General features: G+C 41.2%; 1 protein-coding gene across 2 annotated transcripts in view; it reads right to left on the bottom strand.

Annotated features, from left to right (window-relative positions):
- CSRNP3 (cysteine and serine rich nuclear protein 3) overlaps window positions 1-24,079 on the bottom strand; it is a 186,970-nt gene extending 162,891 nt beyond the window's left edge. The window contains exon 1 of one of the 2 annotated variants that reach the window (XM_075318849.1): window positions 23,841-24,079. The gene's annotated coding sequence lies outside the window, so the exon portion shown is untranslated. The remainder of the gene's footprint in view (window positions 1-23,840) is intronic. The other variant, XM_075318848.1, reaches the window with a different exon arrangement.
- Between the last annotated feature and the right edge of the window lie 305 nt (window positions 24,080-24,384).

The following is a 24,384-nucleotide window of genomic DNA, read 5'->3' as shown; positions in this document are numbered from 1 at the left end:
GAAGAGTACCAAATATTCAACGTGTGGTCTTACTCTTCCTGGAGATATATTAAAAACTTGACAAATGGCTGTTACTATTTTTATAACTATTTGGGTGTGTCCCTGCACAAGCCATGAGCACACATTGAGTGTTTGATGGGTTTTTTACCTCAGTATTTGTAAGGCCAGAGTTACACTTGCGAGTGACTGGCATTGCATCACCCAGCATGGCCGCACACTCTCCTGACAGGAGCGGGTCGGCTGCATGTATTTCTATGCAGCTAAAATGCTCGTGTCCGGAGAGTTTGCGGCAGTGCCGGGTGATGCGATGCCAGTCACTCGCAAGTGTGACTCCAGCCTAAGACAAAATCAGGAGTGGGTGAAAAGTGGTGCCCGTGTTTCTACAAGGACATGTACACACACTGAGTATTTTGTGAGTTTAATACCTCAGTATTTGTAAACCAAAATCAGGAGTGGAACAGTCAGAAGAAAAGTATAATACAAATACGGGCGCCACTTCTGTATTTTTTACCCACTTCTGGTTTTGGCTACAAATATTGAGGTAGAAAACTCACTTAACACTCAACACTCAGCTTCAAGAGGAACCTCAAGACCCACCTCTTCCAACAAGCCTACAACCTACAATAACCCTCATCAGTCCAGTACACCACTGCGCAACCAGCTCTGTCCTCACCTACTGTACCATCACCCATTCCCTGTAGACTGTGAGCCCTCGCGGGTAGGGTCCTCTCTCCTCCTGTACCAGTCTGTTTTGTACTGTTAATGATTGTTGTACGTATACCCTCTTTCACTGTAAAGCGCCATGGAATAAATGGCGCTATAATAATAAATAATAATAATAATAATGTGTGCACATGGTCTAATTTAAGTAGTAGGTGCAGGAATTCTGCAACATCAGAAACTCACCAAAAACTCATTGTGTGAACGTAGCCTAAAGGCTCACACAGATGTCCATTGATGCCCGTATGTGTTTTATTCCTTTTTTTTTTTTACGGATAGAACATATTCCCGTTATAGTCTATGGGGCTGTCCACATGTCCGTTCTGTACCAGCAACCCAGAAGGGTCGGTCTGTTCATATCCTGGGCCGCACATTGATGGCATCAGTGTGCCGTCTGTGTGCTGTCCATTGTTAGCATTGAAAAGGATAGGAGAAGATTTGTAATTTAACCATGAAAGAAAAACACTGATGAAACACTGACCAAACATTGATGACACACGGATCCAAAACACTGATGACACGTGTACCATTTTTTTGTGTATGTAAAAAACCAACATTAATTATACAGCACAAGAGCATGTAGGAAAACACCCCATAGACAAGGGGAATGATATATACTACATACATTTCCAGGAGGAATAACAGGAATGGCAATATCATATCTGTTTTTTTGGGTGTCACACCTTCCTAAAAGAATGCAAAAAAGCAATTAAAATATATTATGTAACCTGAAATTTTAACAGTAAAAAAGTCAGTTCTCGATGCAAAAAAATATAAAAGTTACGGGTGTCAGACAATTGATTCGCATAAACTTTTTTTTAAAAAAAAATCATGATTTTTTTTCACCACTAAAATAATAATAATAATAATTAATAATAACAACAACTATATAAGTTTAGAATTGCCGTAATCATACTGATCTGGAGATTAATATTGCCAAGTTATTTTTATGTTGTTAATATGAAAACAAAAAAAACATTTTTTTTCTGTTTTCCAGTACATTGTACGATAAAGTGAAAAAATACAAGCTCATACTAAAAACAAAAATAAAATGAAAAAGTACAAACTCATGCTAAAAGAAGTGAAAAAAATACAAACTCATCCTAAAAACAAAAAAGAAAAAAATGCAAACTCATACTAAAAACAAACAAAAAGAAAAATACAAACTCATAGTAAAAACAAAAAAAATGAAAATATACAAACTCACACTACAACAACCCAAAAAATGGAGAAACAAAAACTCATTAAAAACAAGAAAAATAGAAACTCATACTAAAAAACCCCAGAAAAAATAGAACCTCAAACTAAGAAAAAAAAAGAAAAAATAGAAACTCATACAAAAAAAAATACAAACTCATTCTAAAAAAAGAAAAACTACAAACTCATACTAAAAAATAATACAAACTCATACTAAAAAACAAAAAAATGAAAAAATACAAACTCATAGTAAAGAAAAAAAATAAAAATGAAAATATACAAACTCACACTACAACCCAAAAATGGAGAAACAGAAACTCATTAAAAACAGGAAAAAATAGAAACTCATACTCAAAAAACCCAGAAAAAATAGACACTCAAACTAAGAAAAAAAATGAAAAAATAGAAACTCATACAAAAAAAATCCAAACTCATTCTAAAAAAAGAAAAACTACAAACTCATACTAAAAAAATACAAACACACTAAAAGCAAAAAAATGAAAAAATACAAGCTCATGCTAAAAACAAAGAAAAATACAAACTCATACTAAAAACGAATAAAGAAAAAATACAAAGTCATACTAAGAACAAGAAAATGAAAAAATACAAACTCACGCTAAAAACAAAAACAATAAAGTATAAAAAAATACAAACTCCTACTAAGAAAAAAAAATGGAAAAATAGAAATTCATATTAAAAACACGAAAAAAATACAAACTCATACTAAAAAAAAAATAAAAAATAGAAACTCATACAAAAAAAATATAAACTCATTCTAAAAAACCCCAAAAAACTACAACTTCATACTAAAAAAATAAAAATGTATGCCTCTTGGAAGAAGAGGAGGAAAAAATAAAAGTGCAAAATGAAAATTTAAAGGGGGAGTGAGAGGTAATAAAGACTCGAGGGATGTTTAATTTAGGGTAAAGTGAGCGGATTTTGAACCCTCATTATCTTTAATTATTTTAAGTCAGATAACCGTGAACCTTTTGTCATTCTCCTAATTAATGGCGGCGTACATACACGGCTTTAGATATACATCCATTATGGAGCGCTACATCTTTAAAAGCTGCCATATAGATCTTTCCTTCGCGAAGAAAATCCAAGACTGCTACGATCAGGTCAATAGCTTTTAAGCAGGGCCAGGTCGAGGAACCTATACGCCTTGTATTTGCGTTGTCAGTACCTGAAGCGAATGCACTTTAAAATACCGCGTGGTCTCAGACCTCCGGTCACAAATACAACAGCTTGATGCTTTCCGACAGCTTGAACATGTATGCTCAGACAAAGGGAAACACGCACACAATCTGCCCATGGAAAAGTCACTTCCTATTACCTTCCGATTGCAATCAAATTGAGGAATACGACTATGAAGGCATCACTCCTGTTTACATTGAGATCTGATTTAATAATGGTGCAGCTGGGTAGAGAAAACACATTATGTATTGTTACTGATGGTAACCTTGTAGTAACAGAACATGTAACAGTCATACATCATTTATAGAGCAATGTCTGCGCCTCTGCATTTAGTCAGCAGGAAACATTACATGGTTAGCGCTGCACGTATTGGCCAAACCGTGTCATCACCGCCTGTAATATTTATACCGGATACAAAGTGGTTTATTGCAGCAATGTATCTGTATGCATGGCACAGGATAGTTCTGGAGAATTAATAAGCAATGAATCTATATTTATAGCATTGTGCAAGAATAAGGAAGGATTAAGGTATCTAAAGTTGCAAGTGGCGGTCAAAGCATGCTGGGAGTTGTAGTTTTCCAATATATTTGCTTGCAGAAATTTCAGCACCATTTTTGCATTTCTTGGCAGAAAAAAATCCACTTCATTTTTGTCGCATTTTTGATGCTTTTTTCATTATTTTTTCATTATTTCAATGGTGAAAAATTGCTGCAAAAACACTGAAAGAATTCACACGCTGCCGATTATTTTCTGCACCAAATCTGCAAGGTAAAAAAAACCTCAACAAATGGACAACACTTCAGGATTCTCATTGACTCTTCTGGTATCAAGATTTGCTTACATTTTTGTGACAAAACAGCACTAAAAAATCGCTGTGTGCACATACCCATACAATTGTTGCTAGGGTTTATTATTTCTTTTGGGTGATTCACCTCTTGGACGCTATTGATACTTCATCTTATAAGCACAATTATGACATGACATGTGGTGATGATGGAGCAGGCTCAGGAGCTGAGCTCGCTCCAAGTGCAGGGGATGGCAGATGTTTTATATATTTTCCTTCTGCCTCTAACTGGCGTGAATGCAATTTAGAATAGTGGCCATGGCATCAAAGTGGTTAAAGAAGGAGGGCTCACCCCCCCCCCCCCTTCCATAGAGCAATCATGGAGTGCAGAGCTATATTGGAGAGCACGAAAGAGAAAATACACTGCATTGCAGAAATATACCAATGTAATGACCGCAAACTCAAACCCATTAGAGGGCCTAAAAACATTCATTTTTTTTTAAACAATATAATAACAAAACAAGATATAAGAATCCGAGTCACTCCTATTTCCTATTTGTTAAAATCTGAAATGTAAACATGTAAATGTGACCTTTCAAAAAGTTTCAAGATGACCTTCCACCAAGTCAAAGGTGTGCAGTTTTTGCTCTTATTTTATTTCTGCTTTTCCCCTGAGAATGCTGTTATTATTTATCTTTTTAATCTGCCATACTGTTCCACAGATATGTGCTTTTTTTATTCACGTAATATTTTATGTTCTGTACCAAGGGGGTGTGGCTCACAGGATCCTCTGGGGCGGGTCTTCATGCTGCTCTGCATAATTACATTGTGAGTTACGGCCCCCAGGTAAAGACCTTAAAAATCAGCACCACATAAAAAGGATTATATCTCTGGAACCGAATGACAAATTTAAAAAAATATATCAAAGGATATAAAGGAAATAAATTATTATTCTTATTATTATTATTGATAATAATAATAATAAAATGTTAAACATGGAAATGAAAAAAAATAATAATAAAAAAATATATCAAAAGGACATAAATGGAAATTAATAATAATAATAATAATAATAATAATAATAATAATAATGTTATAAATAGAAATACATAATGATAATAATAATATATTAAAGGATATAAATGGAAATAATAATAATGATAATATAAAAATTAATAATAATAAAAATAATAATAAAAATAATAATCAAGTGTTATAAATGGAAATACATAATAATAATAATTAATAATAAATTAAAGGACATAAATGGAAATACTACTACTACTACTACTACTACTAATAATAATAATAATAATAATCATAAATAAATAAGTAGCATAATGGATATCTGTAACAGTAAAAAAAAGATCAGTGCCAGAACTGTTGTCACACAAGTGAATATGCTAAAAGGTGATAAAAAAGTGGTATGAACTTCAAAAGGTACAAATAAAAACTACAACTCACCTTGCAAAATAAAAACAAGCCCTCAGTTGTCAGGAAAATAGAAATATATTTAGGTATGAAAGAAATAAAAGTAAAAAAATAATATGGATATGGAGCGAAGAGGTTAAAAGTGGATGCAAACATCGTCTATATACGGTAGTTGTAGGGGTAGCCCCTCAGTATGATTTCCACCGGTGGGAACAAGGAACCCCAGTCCAACAAATACATCCTGCAATATACAACTGTTTCAAGATGTATTGTTTATTTTAAAGCGATTCAGACGCCAATTTGTCTTTGATACCCACCACCCTGCCCCTCCCAGTGATACACTAAATCAGTAATCTTTTTTGCAATAACATTTACAAGTACAAACATTTAAGACTGAACATACAGATGTGCGACAATGACAATGCGTAATAGAGGCTAATATAGATAGATCTGTGTTATGCACCAGGTTGCGGCGTGCCGGCAGAAGAGGGATTCCTCTAGATTCGTTGATGACCTATATTTTCCTCCCTGGCTCAGCGCTGACATTTTCTGAAGTTTCCAGATATCGCACATTAAATAAGAAGCTTTAGAGATCTCCAGTGAATTTCAATGTTAAGCTCAATTTCCTAATTAACATTTACGGCGTCATGTAATAGTAATAAATAGTAAAAGTTCTCACTTTTGACCTAATTCCTTCACTATTTAATATATTTAGGGGCTTTTTTTTTTTTTTTTTTAGAACTGATCAAAAGATATGCATGAAAAGCAATCTGTCAGCACAAAATGACTGTTCAAACCAAGCACAGGTGCTCTTTGCACACTTGATGTGGCTGAGCAGTCCAGTTCTCTGGTTCTTGTAACGCCCAAGCTGTCAATCAAGAAAGAAAGGGGGTGGAGATAGATGAAAAATGTAGGTTAACTGTTGGCACTGAACTACCATGGTTGGTACTTATAACTAGTGATGAGCGAGCACTACCATGCTCGAGTTCTTGGTACTCATACCTAGTGATGAGCGAGCACTACCATGCTCCTGTGCTCAGTACTCATAACTAGTGATTGTAACTAGTGATGAGCGAGCACTACCCTGCTTGGGTACTTGTAACTAGTGATGAGTGATCATTACCATACTTTGGTACTTGAAACTAGTGATGAGCGGGCACTACCATACTTGGGTGCTCAGTACTCATAACTAGTAATGAGAGAGCACTACCATGCTCGGGTGCTCAGTACTCGTAACTAGTGATGAGAGAGCACTACCATGCTCAGGTGCTCAGTACTCGTAACTAGTGATGAGCGGGCACTACCATGCTCGGGTTCTCAGTACTCGTAACTAGTGATGAGAGGGCACTACCATGCTCGGGTTCTCAGTACTCGTAACTAGTGATGAGCGAGCACTACCATGCTCGGGTTCTCAGTACTCATAACTAGTGATGAGAGGGCACTACCATGCTCGGGTTCTCAGTACTCGTGACTAGTGATGAGAGGGCACTACCATGCTCAGGTGCTCGGTACTCGTAACTAGTGATGAGTGGGCACTACCATGCTCGGGTGCTCAGTACTGGTAACTAGTGATAAGCGAGCACTACCATGCTCGGGTGCTCAGTACTGGTAACTAGTGATAAGAGGGCACTACCATGCTCGGGTGCTCAGTACTCGTAACTAGTGATGAGAGGGCACTACCATGCTCGGGTTCTCAGTACTCGTAACTAGTGATGAGCGAGCACTACCATGCTCGGGTTCTCAGTACTCATAACTAGTGATGAGAGGGCACTACCATGCTCAGGTGCTCAGTACTCGTAACTAGTGATGAGTGAGCACTACCATGCTCGGGTTCTCAGTACTCGTGACTAGTGATGAGAGGGCACTACCATGCTCAGGTGCTCAGTACTCATAACTAGTGATTGTAACTAGTGATGAGCGAGCACTACCATGCTCCTGTGCTCAGTACTCATAACTAGTGATTGTAACTAGTGATGAGCGAGCACTACCCTGCTTGGGTACTTGTAACTAGTGATGAGTGATCATTACCATACTTTGGTACTTGAAACTAGTGATGAGCGGGCACTACCATACTTGGGTGCTCAGTACTCATAACTAGTAATGAGAGAGCACTACCATGCTCGGGTGCTCAGTACTCGTAACTAGTGATGAGAGAGCACTACCATGCTCGGGTTCTCAGTACTCGTAACTAGTGATGAGAGGGCACTACCATGCTCGGGTTCTCAGTACTCGTAACTAGTGATGAGAGGGCACTACCATGCTCGGGTTCTCAGTACTCGTAACTAGTGATGAGCGAGCACTACCATGCTCGGGTTCTGAGTACTCATAACTAGTGATGAGAGGGCACTACCATGCTCGGGTTCTCAGTACTCGTGACTAGTGATGAGAGGGCACTACCATGCTCGGGTGCTCGGTACTCGTAACGGGCATTTGGATGCTTTGATGGCGCGACTCAAATGTACCAAGAAGTTAATGGGAAACTCAAGCACTATTCCAGAAGAGCTTCCGGAAAAATACTTGAGTTCCATTATACTCGGGTAGTTGAGTCGTGCTCATCCGAGCGTCCAACACCCTACGAGAGACTGCTTAGGTTGCATCAGTGATGTGTCCACTCCTGTACCTGTAACTGCCCACTTCCAATAATTGGTGCCATGTAGCGAGCAGTTTCAGTCGAGCACAGTGAGCGCGTTGTAATCACTTTCTGGTGCTTTGATTGACAGCTTGCTTTGCACACATATGCTCACACATACACTGCAGAGCAAGCTGTCAATCAATGTTCTACAGCGCACTCTCTTTGTAGTATGCAAGGTTCCCATCTTGACTTTTTTTTTTTCTGGATGTGAAAAAATCAAATATTTTTTACAGAATGACACTTTGGAAAACCATAATAAATCATTAAGAATCCATGTGATTAATGTCTACAGCCCATCGTTCTGATAAGCTGCATTTACCGTAAACTGAAAATGATGATAAAATAATCTGTATGAATTTCTGCAGCTGGAAAATAAATCACTGACGCTTTAATATTTTTTCAAGGACAGGGCAATAAAGTGTCCTACTTTTGGAGTTTTTCTACAGTTGGCATCCCAGGTAGTGAGCGTTGGTCGATTACTGCCCCTGCACTGCAGTTATGACTGGATGCCAGCAGCTGCAGGGAGAATAAAAAGTAATTTTCTCCCTGCAGTGGCAGCTTCAATTCCTTATATGATTAAAATGCTATTTACCTGCAGATTACTACTCTATATACAGGGGAATTGTGTTTTTGTAGGTGACAGGGTCCTCTTAAATGCTCTTAAAAATAGGTGTGTAAGAGACAGAAGGAAATTGGCTTCTTCCCACACACAATAGGGGCCTCACGAATAACAGCATTTAATGCAGTTTCACTGTGGTTTCAGGATTTTTATATTGGAGCCCGCAGATCTCATTCTGAGTGAAGGACAGGATACATAAGAGGAATCTTTACAGTTTGTTACTTCTGATTGTTGATTTAAAGGGCAGAATCACTGCAGTAATCCCAGGTTGCCTGTCCTTCATTACTTACCCAGGCCCAGCACTGTGTATTTGTGACCTGATACTTCAGCTCACAACCATATTATCAGGTCATTTTTGCTGGACAATTACTGCTATAAAAACAGCCCCCCACCTTAAACCCCCCTCCTTTTTTTGTCATTTCCCCACATATGGATTTTTATTTATTTTTTTTTAATCCTTCAGTATGTTAAATTATAAAACGAATGGCGTAATTCAAAATTCCAAAATTCCAATTCCAAATTTCTCATCCAATTTCCAAAATTCTCATCCGGGAAAAACAGCACCCACATGTTAGCAGAAAAAATGCAAAAATCATGACTCTTGGAAGGAGAAGAAAAAACGTAAGTAAGGGATTAAAGGGAATCTGTCAGCAGGTTTTTGTTATGTAAGCTGAGAGCAGCATGAGACATTTGATTTCAGGGATCTGTCACTAATTAGGCTGTATGCTGTTGTTTCAATACAATGAGTGTTTTATCAACAATACATTATCACTGCTGGACTAGTTGCCCAGGTGCCTCCCGGTCCAACCACACTCCCAGCACTGAATAGCAGCTCACTGTCAATAGACAATGTAACCAGAGAGCCTGGTGTGGGCGGGGTTAGCTTTATGAGCTCTGCTACATGCTACGTCTATTATTATTATTATTATTTATTTATAGAGCACCATTGATTCCATGGTACTGTACATGTACATGAGAAGGGGGTTACATACAGAATACATATATAAGTTACAATAGACAGACCAGTACAGAGGGAAGAGGACCCTGCCCTTGTGGGCTTACATTCTATAGGATTTTGGGGAGGAGACAGTAGGTGGGGTGTAGGTTGGGCGGCAGCTTTGCACGGTGGTGGGGCGGCAGCTCGACCGTTGGTGGGGCGGCAGCTGTGGTGGGGGTGGTGAAGCAGTGAGGTCATTGAAGGTTATAGGCATTTATGAACAGATGAGTTTTCAAGTTCTGTTTGAAGTTTGCAAGTGTAGTAGATAGTCTGACGTGTTGAGGCAACGAGTTCCAGGATACTGGGGATGCTCGGGAGAAGTTTTTGAGTCGGTTGCGTGAGGAGCAAATGAGAGAGGAGGAGAGAAGGAGATCTTGGGAGGATCGGAGATTGCGTTTTGGAGAGTAGTGAGAGATTAGTTCAGAGATATATGGAGGAGACAGATTATGGATAGCTTTGTAGGTCAGTGTTAGTAATTTGAATTGTATACGGTGGAAGATTGGGAGCCAATGGAGGGATTTGCAGAGAGGAGAAGCGGGGTGGTATTGAGGAGAGAGGTGGATCATTCGGGCAGCAGAATTAAGGATGGACTGGAGAGTGGCGAGCGTGTAAGCAGAGAGACCACAGAGGAGGATATTACAGTAGTCGATGCGGGAGATTATGAGGGCATGCACTAGCATTTTTGTAGATTGGGAATTGAGGAAAGGATGGATTCTGGAAATATTTTGAGTTGAAGACAGCAAGAGGTGGTGAGGGATTGGATGTGTGGTATGAAGGACAAGGCAGAGTCAAAGGTCACTCCGAGGCACCGAACTTTGTGTGCTGGGGAGAGCGTGATGTTATTTATTGTAATAGGTAGATCAAGTAAAGGGTGTAGGTGAGATGGAGGAAAGATGATCAGTTCAGTTTTGGCCACATTGAGCTTTAGGAAGCGAGAGGAGAAGAAGGAAGATATAGCCGATAGGCACTCTGGGATTCTGGACAGCAGAGAAGTGACATCTGGACCAGAGAGGTAGATCTGAGTGTCATCGGCATATAGGTGGTACTGGAAGCCATGGGACTTTATGAGTTGTCCCAGGCCAAATGTATAGATGGAAAAGAGTAAGGGTCCCAGGACAGAGCCTTGAGGGACGCCAACAGAGAGATGGCGGGATGAAGAAGTTGTGTGGGAATGGGAGACACTAAAAGTGCGGTTTGAGAGGTATAAAGAGATCCAAGAGAGGGCGAGGTCTCTGACACCAAGGGAAGAGAGGATCTGTAGTAGCAGGGAGTGGTCAACAGTGTCAAAGGCTGAGGATAGGTTTAGAAGTAGGAGTATAGAGAAGTGGTTGTTAGCTTTGGCAGTAAGTCATTTGTGATTTTATCTATCAACTCTGATTGTCTCACAACCGCTGCACCCAGTAAATAAAATGATACATCATTGAAATCAGGGTCTCCTTTCCCACACTATGCTGCTCTCAGATGAGGTAGGCAGAAACCTGCTGACAAATTCTATTTAAAGCTCTGGTATTTTTTTTCAGCAAATCTTCAAATCTCCTGCATAATATTACAGAAGGTAATAAAACATTCAGGCTTCCTGCAGCCTCCAGTAGAGTAAGCTTTAGGCTATGTGCGCACGCTGCGGATTTACCGCAGATTTTACCGCGGATTTGCCCCAGAAAATGTGTCTAACATTTCTGCAGTCATTCCCTAGCAAAACTTATGGGTATAAAAAAATGCTGTGCGCAAACTTTTTTTTTATACCTGCGGATTTACCCACAGAATTTCTGCTGCAGAATTAATGTACATGTCACTTCTTTTCTGCAGGTACATAGATGCCATAGATAATGGTAAAAAACTGCAGGGACCAACCCGCGGCAAAAACGAGTCAAATTCCGGCAAAAACGCGGGTGCGGTTTTACAGCGGTTTTTGCCGCGGGTGCGGTAGTCTGCCAGAGGGTGCGGATTTTTCTTAAGAAAAGTCAACTTTCTAGTGTGCACATAGCCTAAGAGCTGACTTCATACTGTGTTGGTAGTGAGTTCACACTATATACTAACTATGAGCTCCTCAGCTCCCCCTAGTGGTGGCTGCTGGCAGCCAGAATATTATTGTATGCCTTTAAACTGTATTTGTAGAAAAATAAAATATATTATGATATAGAATATATAAGAAATGAAATAGAGAATATTACAATATCTTATATTATAATAGTAAATTAATCAGCATAGACGTTTTACCCTACTGTAGTTAGATTAACCCCTTCACGCCATGGCCATTTTCCAATTTTTGCACTTTTGTTTTTTCCCCCCTCCCTCCAAATGCCATAATATTTTGACTTTTCCATCAATATATCCGTTTGATGGCTTGTTTTATTGCGGTACGAGTTGTACTTTTGAATGACACCATTCATTTTACCATATCGTGTATTGGAAAACAGGAAAGAAAATTCCAACTACAGTGAAATTGTAAACAAAAAATTGTTTTTGGGGTATTTAATTTAGCGGTTTCACAATATTGTACAACTGACCTGCTAGAATGATTCCCTAGGTCAGTGCGAGTTTGTAGATACCAAACATGTATCACTTTGTGATTTAATTGGCAAAATAAATCAGAAATTTTTAACAAAAAAATTTTTTTGTTGCCATTTTCCAAAAACCGTAACGTTCTCATTTTTGGGGATCTGGTGCTGGCGTTTTTTTTATTTTTGGTGTGCCCTGAGCTGATGTTTTTACTGATACAATGTTGGGGTAGATGTTTTGATCGCCTATTATTGCATTTTTCTTGCACGGTTGTGGAAGCCTAAAAGGCATAATTATACTGTTTAGATTTTTTTCTTTACACTGTTTACTGAGTGGATTAATTTATTTTATATCTTGATAGATCAGATATTTCTAAACGCAGCGATAACAAATGTGTATTTTTTATTTTTTTTGTCAATGGGCCAAAAAAGGGTTATTTGAATTTGTATTTTTCTTTTAAATATTTTCAAAAACTTTTTTTGTAAAACTTTTTTATTGTATCTACTAGTCTCATTAGGGGACTTGAACCTGTGATCATCTGATCACTTCTGCTATACTGAGCATGGCATCAGCTCACAGCCGAGTGTACAGGAGGATTGTGACGGCAGATACATTGGTTATCAACTGACCCTCGGCTTTCATAACAACCCATCGACGCCCCGATCACGTCACGGGAGCAGGGAATGACATACTCCCCCCGGTGTGTTCTAAATCCAGCTGAGGGTGGCTGATCAGATCAGCCGAAAAGTTCTCGGAAAGATGCGGGCTCAGCATATGAGCCCGCATCAAACCAATGAACATGACATATAATGTAAATATGTATCATATGTTGTGAAGGGGTTAAATAAATAAACAAAATAAATAAATAAATTGTGTTCAAAACTGAACATTTACTTTTTCAGTTTGATGTTTTTTTTTACTATTACTGAATGTTATTTCGAGGCAATGAAATAAATTTATAATCATTTCTCTTTAATTACACGGTTGTGTCGGCTTATACCACGGAATGTACAGACATTCATGGAATATACTTTTTGTGAAAGGTTAATGTTGCTATGACAACCCTTCTAGTTACTTAGTGGTGGGCATCTGACTTTTACAATAAAGAGCACTTTAGTCTGGACAGCAGTGGCACACGATTGCCGGATGGATCTCTGGGGGTGAGGAATATAAATTGGCTCTAAAAGAAAACTGAAGCAAAGTGGGAAAAAACGTAGAATTTGAGACATACTGGGGGGAAATTACTAAGTCTAGCATATCAGTCAGCATCCTTAAAGAGTATCCATCGTTTTAATTTTATTTAATAAATTAATAGCACATATGAATAAGCAGAGAAATCTACACCTTTATCCTCCTGGACTGATCAAGTGCTTCTGAAACGACACTTAGGGGCACTTTGCACACTACGACATCGCAGGTGCGATGTCGGTGGGGTCAAATTGAAAGTGACGCACATCCGGCGTCGCTGTCGATATTGTAGTGTGTAAATCGTTTTTGATATGATTAACGAGTGCAAATGCGTCGTAATCGTATCATCGGTGTAGTGTCAGGCATTTTCATTATTTTGCTGCAGCGACAGGTACGATGTTGTTCCTCGTTCCTGCGGCAGCACACATCGCTGTGTATAAAGCCACATGAGCGAGGAACATCTCCTACCTGCCTCCACCGGCTATGCGGAAGGAAGGAGGTGGGCGGGATGTTTACGTCCCGCTCATCTCCGCCCCTCCGCTTCTATTGGCCGCCTGCCGTATGACGCCGCACGACCCGCCCCATTCAGGAAGGAGGCGGGTCGCCAGCCAGAGCGACATCGCAGGGCAGGTAAGTGCATGTGAAGCTGCCGTAGGGATAATATTTGCTACGGCAGCTATCACAAGATATCGCAGCTGCAACGGGGGCGGGGACTATCGCGCTCGGCATCGCTACATCTGCTTGCGATGACGTAGTGTGCAAAGTGCCCCTTACACTTTAAACTAAAGCTTCAGTGGCATACAATGTGGAGGACAATGTGAAGTGTAGTGGGAAGGACAGTGTGGAGTGTAGTGTGGAGTGTAGTGTGAAGGACAGTGGAGGACAGTGGAGTGTAGCATGGAGGACAGTGTGGAGTGTACAGTGGAGGACTGTGTGTTGTGTAGTGTTTAGTGTAGTTTGGAGCAGAATGTGGAGTGGATTGTAGTGTGGATGACAGTGTGGAGTGTAGTATGGAGTGTAGTATGGAGTGTAGTATGGAGTGTAGTATGGAGTGTAGTATGGAGTGTAGTGTAGTGTGGAGTGTAGTGTGGAGTGTAGTGTGGAGTGTAGTGTGGGTGACAGTGTGGGTGACAGTGTGGGTGACAGTGTGGGTGACAGTGTGGAGGAGAGTGTGGAGTGTAGTGTGATGGCCAATGTGGAGTAGAATGTGGAGTAGAGTGTGGAGTGGAGAGGACAGTCAGTGTGGAGTGGAGAGTGGAGTGGAGTAGAATGTGGAGGAGTGTAGTGTGGAGTTGAGTGTGGAGGATAGTGTGGTGTAGAATGTGGAGTGGGGAGAACAGTGTGGAGTAGAATGTGGAGGACAGTATGGAGGACAGTGTGGAGTGTAGTGTAGTGTAGTGTGGAGTGTTGTGTAGTGAGGAGGACAGTGTCGAGTACAATGTGAAGTACAATGCAGAGTACAATGCCCAAAGTTTATTACATGGTGCACATCTTTTAATACATTTGAAACATTTTTGGTTATATATCAACCTAAAAAGCATATATAAGCCAGATATGAGCAGGCATAGATATGCATTATAATTTATTCCATTTTCTGGGTGTAAATTATGATAAATCTGTCAACCCCACTATCACCTCTCCCCCACACACACTTCTCGCCACTTTTAAGATATGACTGGACTGACCAACATTCTTATTGTCATACAATGACTATTCCATGAATTTAAAGAAGACCTGTCACTTGCCATAAATATGCCATTTTTTTAGCTGGTGCAAATGCCGCTGTTCTCCTAAATCTGGCATTGTTTCTCTTTTGTCCCTGCGACATTCCATTCCTGAGATATGGTCCCCTCATCCTTGTATATGTCTAGTCATGTTATCCAAATGGGCGTGGCCATAAAGATAAATCACACCGCATTCCTCTATATCCACTGCATGTTGTACCACTGAGTTCCTATAGGTAATAGTAGTTTCTACACTCCTTTTGGATCTGTAGACAGCCCAGTGATTCTATCCCTTTATGTACTGGTACAAGTGGATTTTTTGCAATTTTTCAGCTCAGAAAGATATTCCACACATACAGTTAGGTCCAGAAATATTTGGACAGTGACACAATTTTCGCGAGTTGGGCTCTGCATGCCACCACATTGGATTTGAAATGAAACCTCTACAACAGAATTCAAGTGCAGATTGTAATGTTTAATTTGAAGGTTTGAACAAAAATATCTGATAGAAATTGTAGGAATTGTACACATTTCTTTACAAACACTCCACATTTTAGGAGGTCAAAAGTAATTGGACAAATAAACCAAACCCAAAAAAAATTTTTTTATTTTCAATATTTTGTTGCGAATCCTTTGGAGGCAATCACTGCCTTAAGTCTGGAACCCATGGACATCACCAAACGCTGGGTTTCCTCCTTCTTAATGCTTTGCCAGGCCTTTACAGCCGCAGCCTTCAGGTCTTGCTTGTTTGTGGGTCTTTCCGTCTTAAGTCTGGATTTGAGCAAGTGAAATGCATGCTCAATTGGGTTAAGATCTGGTGATTGACTTGGCCATTGCAGAATGTTCCACTTTTTTGCACTCATGAACTCTTGGGTAGCTTTGGCTGTATGCTTGGGGTCATTGTCCATCTGTACTATGAAGCGCTGTCCGATCAACTTTGCGGCATTTGGCTGAATCTGGGCTGAATTATATCCCGGTACACTTCAGAATTCATCCGGCTACTCTTGTCTGCTGTTATGTCATCAATAAACACAAGTGACCCAGTGCTATTGAAAGCCATGCATGCCCATGCCATCACGTTGCCTCCACCATGTTTTACAGAGGATGTGGTGTGCCTTGGATCATGTGCCGTTCCCTTTCTTCTCCAAACTTTTTTCTTCCCATCATTCTGGTACAGGTTGATCTTGGTCTCATCTGTCCATAGAATACTTTTCCAGAACTGAGCTGGCTTCATGAGGTGTTTTTCAGCAAATTTAACTCTGGCCTGTCTATTTTTGGAATTGATGAATGGTTTGCATCTAGATGTGAACCCTTTGTATTTACTTTCATGGAGTCTTCTCTTTACTGTTGACTTAGAGACAGATACACCTACTTCACTGAGAGTGTTCTGGACTTCAGTTGATGTTGTGAACGGGTTCTTCTTCACCAAAGAAAGTATGCGGTGATCATCCACCACTGTTGTCATCCGTGGACGCCCAGGCCTTTTTGAGTTCCCAAGCTCACCAGTCAATTCCTTTTTTCTCAGAATGTACCCGACTGTTGATTTTGCTACTCCAAGCATGTCTGCTATCTCTCTGATGGATTTTTTCTTTTTTTTCAGCCTCAGGATGTTCTGCTTCACCTCAATTGAGAGTTCCTTAGACCGCATGTTGTCTGGTCACAGCAACAGCTTCCAAATGCAAAACCACACACCTGTAATCAACCCCAGACCTTTTAACTACTTCATTGATTACAGGTTAACGAGGGAGACGCCTTCAGAGTTAATTGCAGCCCTTAGAGTCCCTTGTCCAATTACTTTTGGTCCCTTGAAAAAGAGGAGGCTATGCATTACAGAGCTATGATTCCTAAACCCTTTCTCCGATTTGGATGTGAAAACTCTCATATTGCAGCTGGGAGTGTGCACTTTCAGCCCATATTATATATATAATTGTATTTCTGAACATGTTTTTGTAAACAGCTAAAATAACAAAACTTGTGTCACTGTCCAAATATTTCTGGACCTAACTGTACCCTAGTCAAAAACTAACGAAGGGTACAATACCCGAAATGTTGCTATATTTCACATTGCGGTGTAATCTTTGTTGGATATGAGGGTAGAAAAATAATGAGCATTTATGAAAATATCCTTTTTGTGCTTATTATTGGTGTGCTATTCCTTTATATAACAGTTCTCTTAAATCTGAAGGTGTTTTTCTTTTGTCCCTGAGACATTCTTTTCCCAAGATATGGCTCCCTCTTCCTTGAACAAAACCTAATCATGTTATTCAAGTGGGCGTGGCCATCTATTGAGTCCCTAGTAAAGAGTTTACAGGCCACACCTCTTTGGATAACAGGACTAGATTTACATTCAAGATTGAGAGGAGCAGGAACAAAAGACAAACAACTTCAGAATCAGGAAAAAGCAACCTCTGCACCAAGTATAATAACCAGTAAATATTTATGGTAAGTGACAATTTGTCATTGGGTATGCCCCACTCTGGGAGGATCGTGGTCAAATCTGGGACCAGAAGGTCAAAGCGCCTTATTGTGCGCAGGTCTCCAGCTTGTGTTTAATGTATTTCCTTTCCTTTGGTGCTGTAGGGGTTAATGTCTCTTTCCTATCTGGCCATCCTTTGGAGCCTTAATCTCAGGTGCAGCTCTTTGTGACCACTCCCCTTCACTGTATATAATCACGTGTCTTAATATCTGATGCCGGTTATAGAATCTGATCCTTCTTTTGCTGACCCCTTTGGAAGGAGCCAGTCTCTGGCAGTAGCTGAAATTTTGTGACAATTGCAGCTATGGTGTTAGCTGCATTGGAGGAGCTTGGAGTGTTTTCCTTTTGCGTCTATTTCTTCTGCCTGTCTCCCTACTCCTGTGTTGTGTTATTGCAGTGGTGAGACTAATGCACCCACCGACCTTCTCACTAGCCATGGTTAATTTAGGGCAAGTCAGAGCTTAGGCACGTGATTGGCAATGAGGGGAAGGACTCGTATAGGGACATCAGGGAATGCAGGGAACAGCCTCAGGTGAGTGTAGGTGGTGACCCCGCTCCCCTCTCCCTAGAGCCATGGTCTACCATTGTATCATGTTCCTGATGTATCCTGTTTGTTAAGGTGACGCACCCCAGGGCTTTGGGGTACTCGGTCCCAGCCTGTATATCATGGGAAAAGTTCACTGGGTGGCCATTGCTCAGTTCCGTGACCCCGGGGGTCGCTTAAAAGGGGTTTTGTACAAGGGAAAAATAAAAATAAAGAGTTTTTCATGACGCCACTTGAGGTATGCAGCAATATGGGAGAAGCCGCCGCTGCAAAGTCTCTCAATGCTGGGGCTGATGGTGTGCCGCCCCTGTAGCGGTCGAACCGCTTGGATGCGGGGGTTGCTGTGGCTCAAGGGTCTCCGGACCCGGGGGCTCACCGCCACTTCAAATGCAAAGGGGGTATTTACAGGGAATATGAGTTTGTGACGCCACCCGTGGTTCGCGGTAAGGGGTGTACCGCCGCTGCCGATGAGAGTACCCAGGGGAGATGGAGTGGGGCAGCCAGATGACGTTCCGTTCCCTCCACGGGTAGGGGAGGCCCCTGGACTCTAGATGATGGAGGTGTAGGGGAGCATGGTGCAGATTGAAAGCAGGGGAGGACAGCTTACTCACTCAGGCAGTGTTGGTAGTGATGCGACCGCAAAGCAGACTCTGACACAGAAGTAAACCAAGTCTCTGGGTGCCGAAGCCAATTCATGGAAGCTCATCTGGGAGTCCGCTCCCGTTGGTATTGCAGATAGTCTGTACATTGCCTCCACGCACTGTGTATTTTAGATGTTCTGAGTGACCCCTCTGCTTGAAGCTGTCGGGGTCCCGCTCCCCACTGTTAAGTAGGGAAGCTGTGCTCTCGATGGCTGACACTTGGGATTTCAGGGGGCCGCATAAGCTGGAAAGCCCTATCCCCCTCTTTGTGTTGATGACTTTGATCTAAAGAATCTATCCTCCACAGGTTAATTATCAGGTTGCATGAAGCTACTCCCTGATCTAGGGTCCAGTACCTCGCCGTGCACGGTACCGGTTCAGTTACTAGGTACTCCGGTGCTGACTGTTCCCCAAAACTAAGCCTGGCACCTTTCTCCAATAGCCTGCAACTGGGTCTCCGACTCCTTCGGTCCCAGACCACCATCTGCGACCTAGCCAAAAGTCCCCAGGGAGCTCCAACACACAGCTCTTCACTCTTTCAGGGCTACCACTCAACTACTCACTTCCTCTCTCTGACTTCCTCCCTCGCACCAGTCTGCCTGACCCTTAGTCGAGTGGCCCTGTTCCAGCTAGACCACCCACTGTTGTGCCTGACAGGGTGTGGTGTGAGATATGACTAGGATTTGAATGCTGATGGAGCAGTACCAAAGGTTAGGATCCCAGAACCATGGGGGGTTTAGTCCTGCACCAGAAAAGAAAGGAGTGCAGTACACTGTGACACACTGAATAGTTCAGGGGCGTCACAATGGTATTAGGCAGCTTAGGTGTGATGGCGTTCTACAAGTAGAGCTAGGCCCCAGGGGAGGATGATAGTGGTTGTAGTCGCCAGAGCGCAGGACTGCATCGTCGGTAAATAATGGGAACCAGGCAAGAGCTTCGGTTCAGGTGTTTTTTTCACTGGTTAGGTGATTGCCCGAGAGCGTACTGGTTCACTGCTGGTAAGTCTCTGGTTATCTGGTGCAAGATCCAGTGGCTACCGGTGTCAGTGTAAATGTCCTGTTTGTCCTCGCCATCCAGCAACGGGCAGAAGGTACCTGGGCTGAGCTCCAGATCACAAGCCCCAGGCTCCACAACAGAAAGATAAGCTGTGTGTCGTTCCACCAGCATTGGTGCTCTCCTGCACCCAGTCTGGTCTCATGGGACGTCCCTCCAGCAAAGCTCACTATGGGTCATGGCTACCTTCTCTTATATCCCATGCGGCACCTGCCCCCCCCCCAGTGGTTTTCCTGGTGACCGGGAAGTCCCATACTACTGGATGACTAAAGGCTACTTTACACGCTGCGATATCGGTCCCGATATCGCTAGCGTGGGTACCCGCCCCCATCTGTTGCGCGACACGGGCAAATCGCTGCCCGTGCCGCACAACATCGCCCAGACCCGTCACACATACTTACCTGCCTGGCGACGTCGCTGTGACCGGCGAACCGCCTCCTTTCTAAGGGGGCGGTCCGTGCGGCGTCACAGTGACGTCACTGAGCGGCCGCCCAATAGCAGCGGAGGGGCGGAGCTGAGCGGGACGTAACATCCCGCCCACCTCCTTCCTTCCGCATAGCGGCCGGGAGGCAGGTAAGGACAGCTTCCTCGTTCCTGCGGCGTCACACATAGTGATGTGTGCTGCCGCAGGAGCAACGAACTACATCGTTACTGCTGCAGTAACGATAATCGAGAATGGACCCCCATGTCACCGATGAGCGATTTTGCACGTTTTTGCAACGATGCAAAATCGCTCATCGGTGTCACACGCAGCAACATCGCTAATGCGGCCGGATGTGCATCACAAATTCCGTGACCCCAACGACTCCGCATTAGCGATGTCGCAGCGTGTAAAGCCCCCTTAACTCTCCCGGTCCACCCCCCTGTGGAGAAGGCACCTAACTGCATGTGAAACGTGTCTGGTGTGAGCACCAGCAAACCATCCGTCACTTACCACAGATAGATACCGCTCCTTAACTCAGTTGCACTACCCTGTGACGACCAGAGCCTCAGGAGCCCCACAAAGATGCTCGCTGGGGGTCCTGGCGGAACCCCGTTAGTCACTGCTTAACACAAGTTCTCTCTCTCTTTAAAGGGGTTGCCCTCTTTGACAATCTTTTCAAGTGAGAAATGTAAATGATCACCAGTGATCATCTGTAATCTGTTAGGAAACCTAGCAGTAGTTCCCTACAGTGCCACCACAGGGGAAATGAAACATTACACAGTTTGCCCTTCAAATCAGTAATGAAGCACATGACAGGTCCTCTAGTGAGAAAAACAATTATAAGTGCCTCGACTGTGGCCAAGAAATGAAAATCCTACATTGAGGATCCATCTTTATTTTCTTAAAATTCTAAAATAGGTTATATATTTTCCAAACTTGACAACCTCTGCACAATCTGTTATCTTAATGGGTAAAGAAGACTCATTATAATGCTTTCTATTTTTAATAGGCCAGTGGGTGGTTCCACTCATGATTGACAGCTCCTCTTCTATAGACCTGCCTGCAGAAGAGGGCAGTGATTATCATTAGGACCGCCCACTGGACTCTTTAACCAAAATATAAGTAGAGACTGAAATGATTGAATTGAATAAAAACCAAGTTATACTGAATCTTCTTCCACAATCCTATATAAGAATCTGCTCAGCTCCTCCTGCTCTATAACATGCTGCCGGCAAAACAGACTGCATTTTTAACATGACATCATCCCTTTAAATAAGCTTTAACACAACTCAGATAAGTTATAATGACGAATGGACATGACGGCTATCTTTACTGATGGTAATTCTCACAGATGGTGCTGGTCGAGGCCTTGCCTCCATATTGCTATATACAGGGTGGTCCAAAAGTAGGTGAACAGTATGTGTAATAGAGTTATCAAACATGGTGTAAAGTGAAACTGACTCAGTTGCCCTTAGCAACCAATCAGATTCCACCTTTCATTTTTTAAAGAGTCTGTGAAGAATGAAAAGTGGAATCTGATTGGTTGATAAGGGCAACTGAGTCAGTTTCACTTTACACCATGTTTGATAACCTTATTACACATACTGTCCACCTACTTTTGGACCACCCTGTATAATCCTTGCTATAGATGGTGCTAAAAGTATAACATGTCAAAATCGTCATACAAATATCATACTAAGGACAGCAATTATTTCACATTATTGCCATAGCTCTATTCAGACTCTATCTCAATACATATGATATTGGATGAGGTCATATTGAGCAGAGATAGAAGAGGGCCCCTATACAAGAACAATATATGGGCTTTTTGTAGCCCATGAATTCATCAAAATGCACAATTGCACCTGCTTTGAAGGTAGTAAGGGGCCCTCATACCTCTTGGGCCCCAGTGAGGCTGCACCAATGATATGTCCGCCCCTGATATCGAGGTCTAATGTCTACAACGCGGATGATTTCAACACACCATGTACAATAGTAGGTCCAGATAGCGCATGTTCGCTAGTTAATAGCAAATTAGGATTCATTTGAGTCTTATCAAGTACAATGTCGCATAATTATAAAGTGATTGCACATCTTCTGATGATTCATTGTCAAAAAGAACCCATCTCCATCTTAACAATTAGCAGAAATATTTAGATCTGGTTTTATTTTATGATTGATACAGTGCTGACGTGGCCGAGGTGAATTTAATCCCATTTTTTTCGTAGGATTACTTTATAGATTTATCAGCAGTTCTTGTGACAAAAGCCCAAGTGACACGAGGTGTGCCAAATCCAACACTCAGCGACATTCTTATTTAGCCAACAATAGAATAATAGATATTTTAGATAAGTAACATTAAAAGAATAAAAAGAGAAAAGAAACAGATATAACAAAGAAAGAAAGAAAGAAAGATGTAATCCATGGATGGATGGATAGATGGATAGCAATATGGATAGAAAGATAGACAAGGAAATAGATGGATGGATACATAGATAGATAAATGGATAGAAAGATGGATAGATAGATAGATAGATAGATATAGATAGGAAAATAGATAAGAAAATAGATAGATAAAAAGGATATATAGATAGATGGATAGATAGATAGGAGGATAAATAGATGGATAGGAGGATAGATAGATAGATAGATAGATAGATAGGAGGATAGATAGATAGATAGGAGGATAGATAGAGGGATAGATAGGAGGATAGATAGATAGGAAGATAGGTAAAATAGATAGATAGATAGGAAGATAGATAGATAGATAGATAGGAGGATAGATAGGAGGATAGCTAGATAGGATAGATAGGAGGATAGATGGATAGATAGGAGGATAGACAGAAGGATAGATAGATAGATAGGAGGATAGATAGATGGATAGAGGGATAGATAGTAGGATAGATAGATAGATAGATAGAGGGATAGATAGAGGGATAGATAGAGGGATAGATAGATAGATAGATAGATAGATAGATAGGAGGATAGATAGATAGGCAAAATAGATAGATAGATAGCCAGGAAAATAGATAGAAAATAGATAGATAATGGATAGATAGGAAAATAAATAGATAGGAAGATGGATAGATGGATAAATGTGTGTATGTATGTATATATATGTATGTATATATATATATATATATATATATATATATATATATATATATATAATATTGATAGACAGGCAGATACATAATAGTTAGATAATACATCCATAAAGAAACACAGACGTGGACCATTATTAATATTATTACAGTTTGTGCTGTAATTACTTAATTACTATTACAAATATTAAGATGCAAAGACACAAAGATGTATTTTTCCTGTATTATCCACGTTCTGCATGAAAACAGACATTTTGCTCCAGGTATTCTTCTTATTAATAATAATGATAATAATATTATTGGATCAGCGCTATTATAATGAACTAAGTGAAGTTGAAATGATGCCGCATTTTCATGGTAAAAATAAGAAAATCTTCAATTACCATTTATGTATTACAGAAAATGTCAATCATTATGTCAGTAATCAATACCATAAAGGTTTATGTAGGTTTGTGCACGTCCTTATAGATAATGCAATAAATTCAATAAATTCATATTTCCATCCATATCTATATGATGCAACCGTCCCCTCCAGCCCATGGAGCATTAGATGTGGAGATGCAGCACAAAGCATTGTGCTCTGTAGAAAAACATGGCAAATGTGACTTACCCAAATGAGCCCCTGTAGTAGCGACAGTGGGGTCCGGGTCACTGTGGCATATATTGCTGTATGTGGCCGGTGATTAGCAATGCTCAGTGTAGGCTCAGTGCTGCCGGTGCATTCTGCATAGAGCGCTGTGATGTTCTGCATCAGATCTGCACTCTACACAAAAGCTGATTCCTTCTGCATGAAGCCGCACAGCCGCTCAGTGGCCGACGCTGCCAGTGTGATCACATGGGACTTGTCTCTAAGAAAGCCAGCATCTCTGTGATTACATAGGGTTTAAAATTCGTGTGCCAGTGGAAGCTAATGGGCAAAAAATCCGAGCATGCACATTCAAAATAAACACTAGCGAGCGGCAAAGCTTTCAAAAACATTCCGCATTTTATCACAGAGCGGCTATAAAACAACATAATTAAGATCACAGAGCTGCATAATATAATTTGTATTCAAAATGTACCACTGGCGGTCACAGACAGAAAAGGGCCCCTGTGCAAGAACAATATATGGGCCCTTTACAGCCCAAGAGCTCATAAAATGCACAATTCCTCCT

This window comes from Anomaloglossus baeobatrachus, chromosome 7 (genome assembly GCF_048569485.1).
Source record: "Anomaloglossus baeobatrachus isolate aAnoBae1 chromosome 7, aAnoBae1.hap1, whole genome shotgun sequence".
NCBI classification, from domain to species: domain Eukaryota; kingdom Metazoa; phylum Chordata; class Amphibia; order Anura; family Aromobatidae; genus Anomaloglossus; species Anomaloglossus baeobatrachus.
The sequence above is the reverse complement of the archived record's forward strand: the minus strand, read 5'-3'. Positions and strand labels throughout refer to the sequence as shown.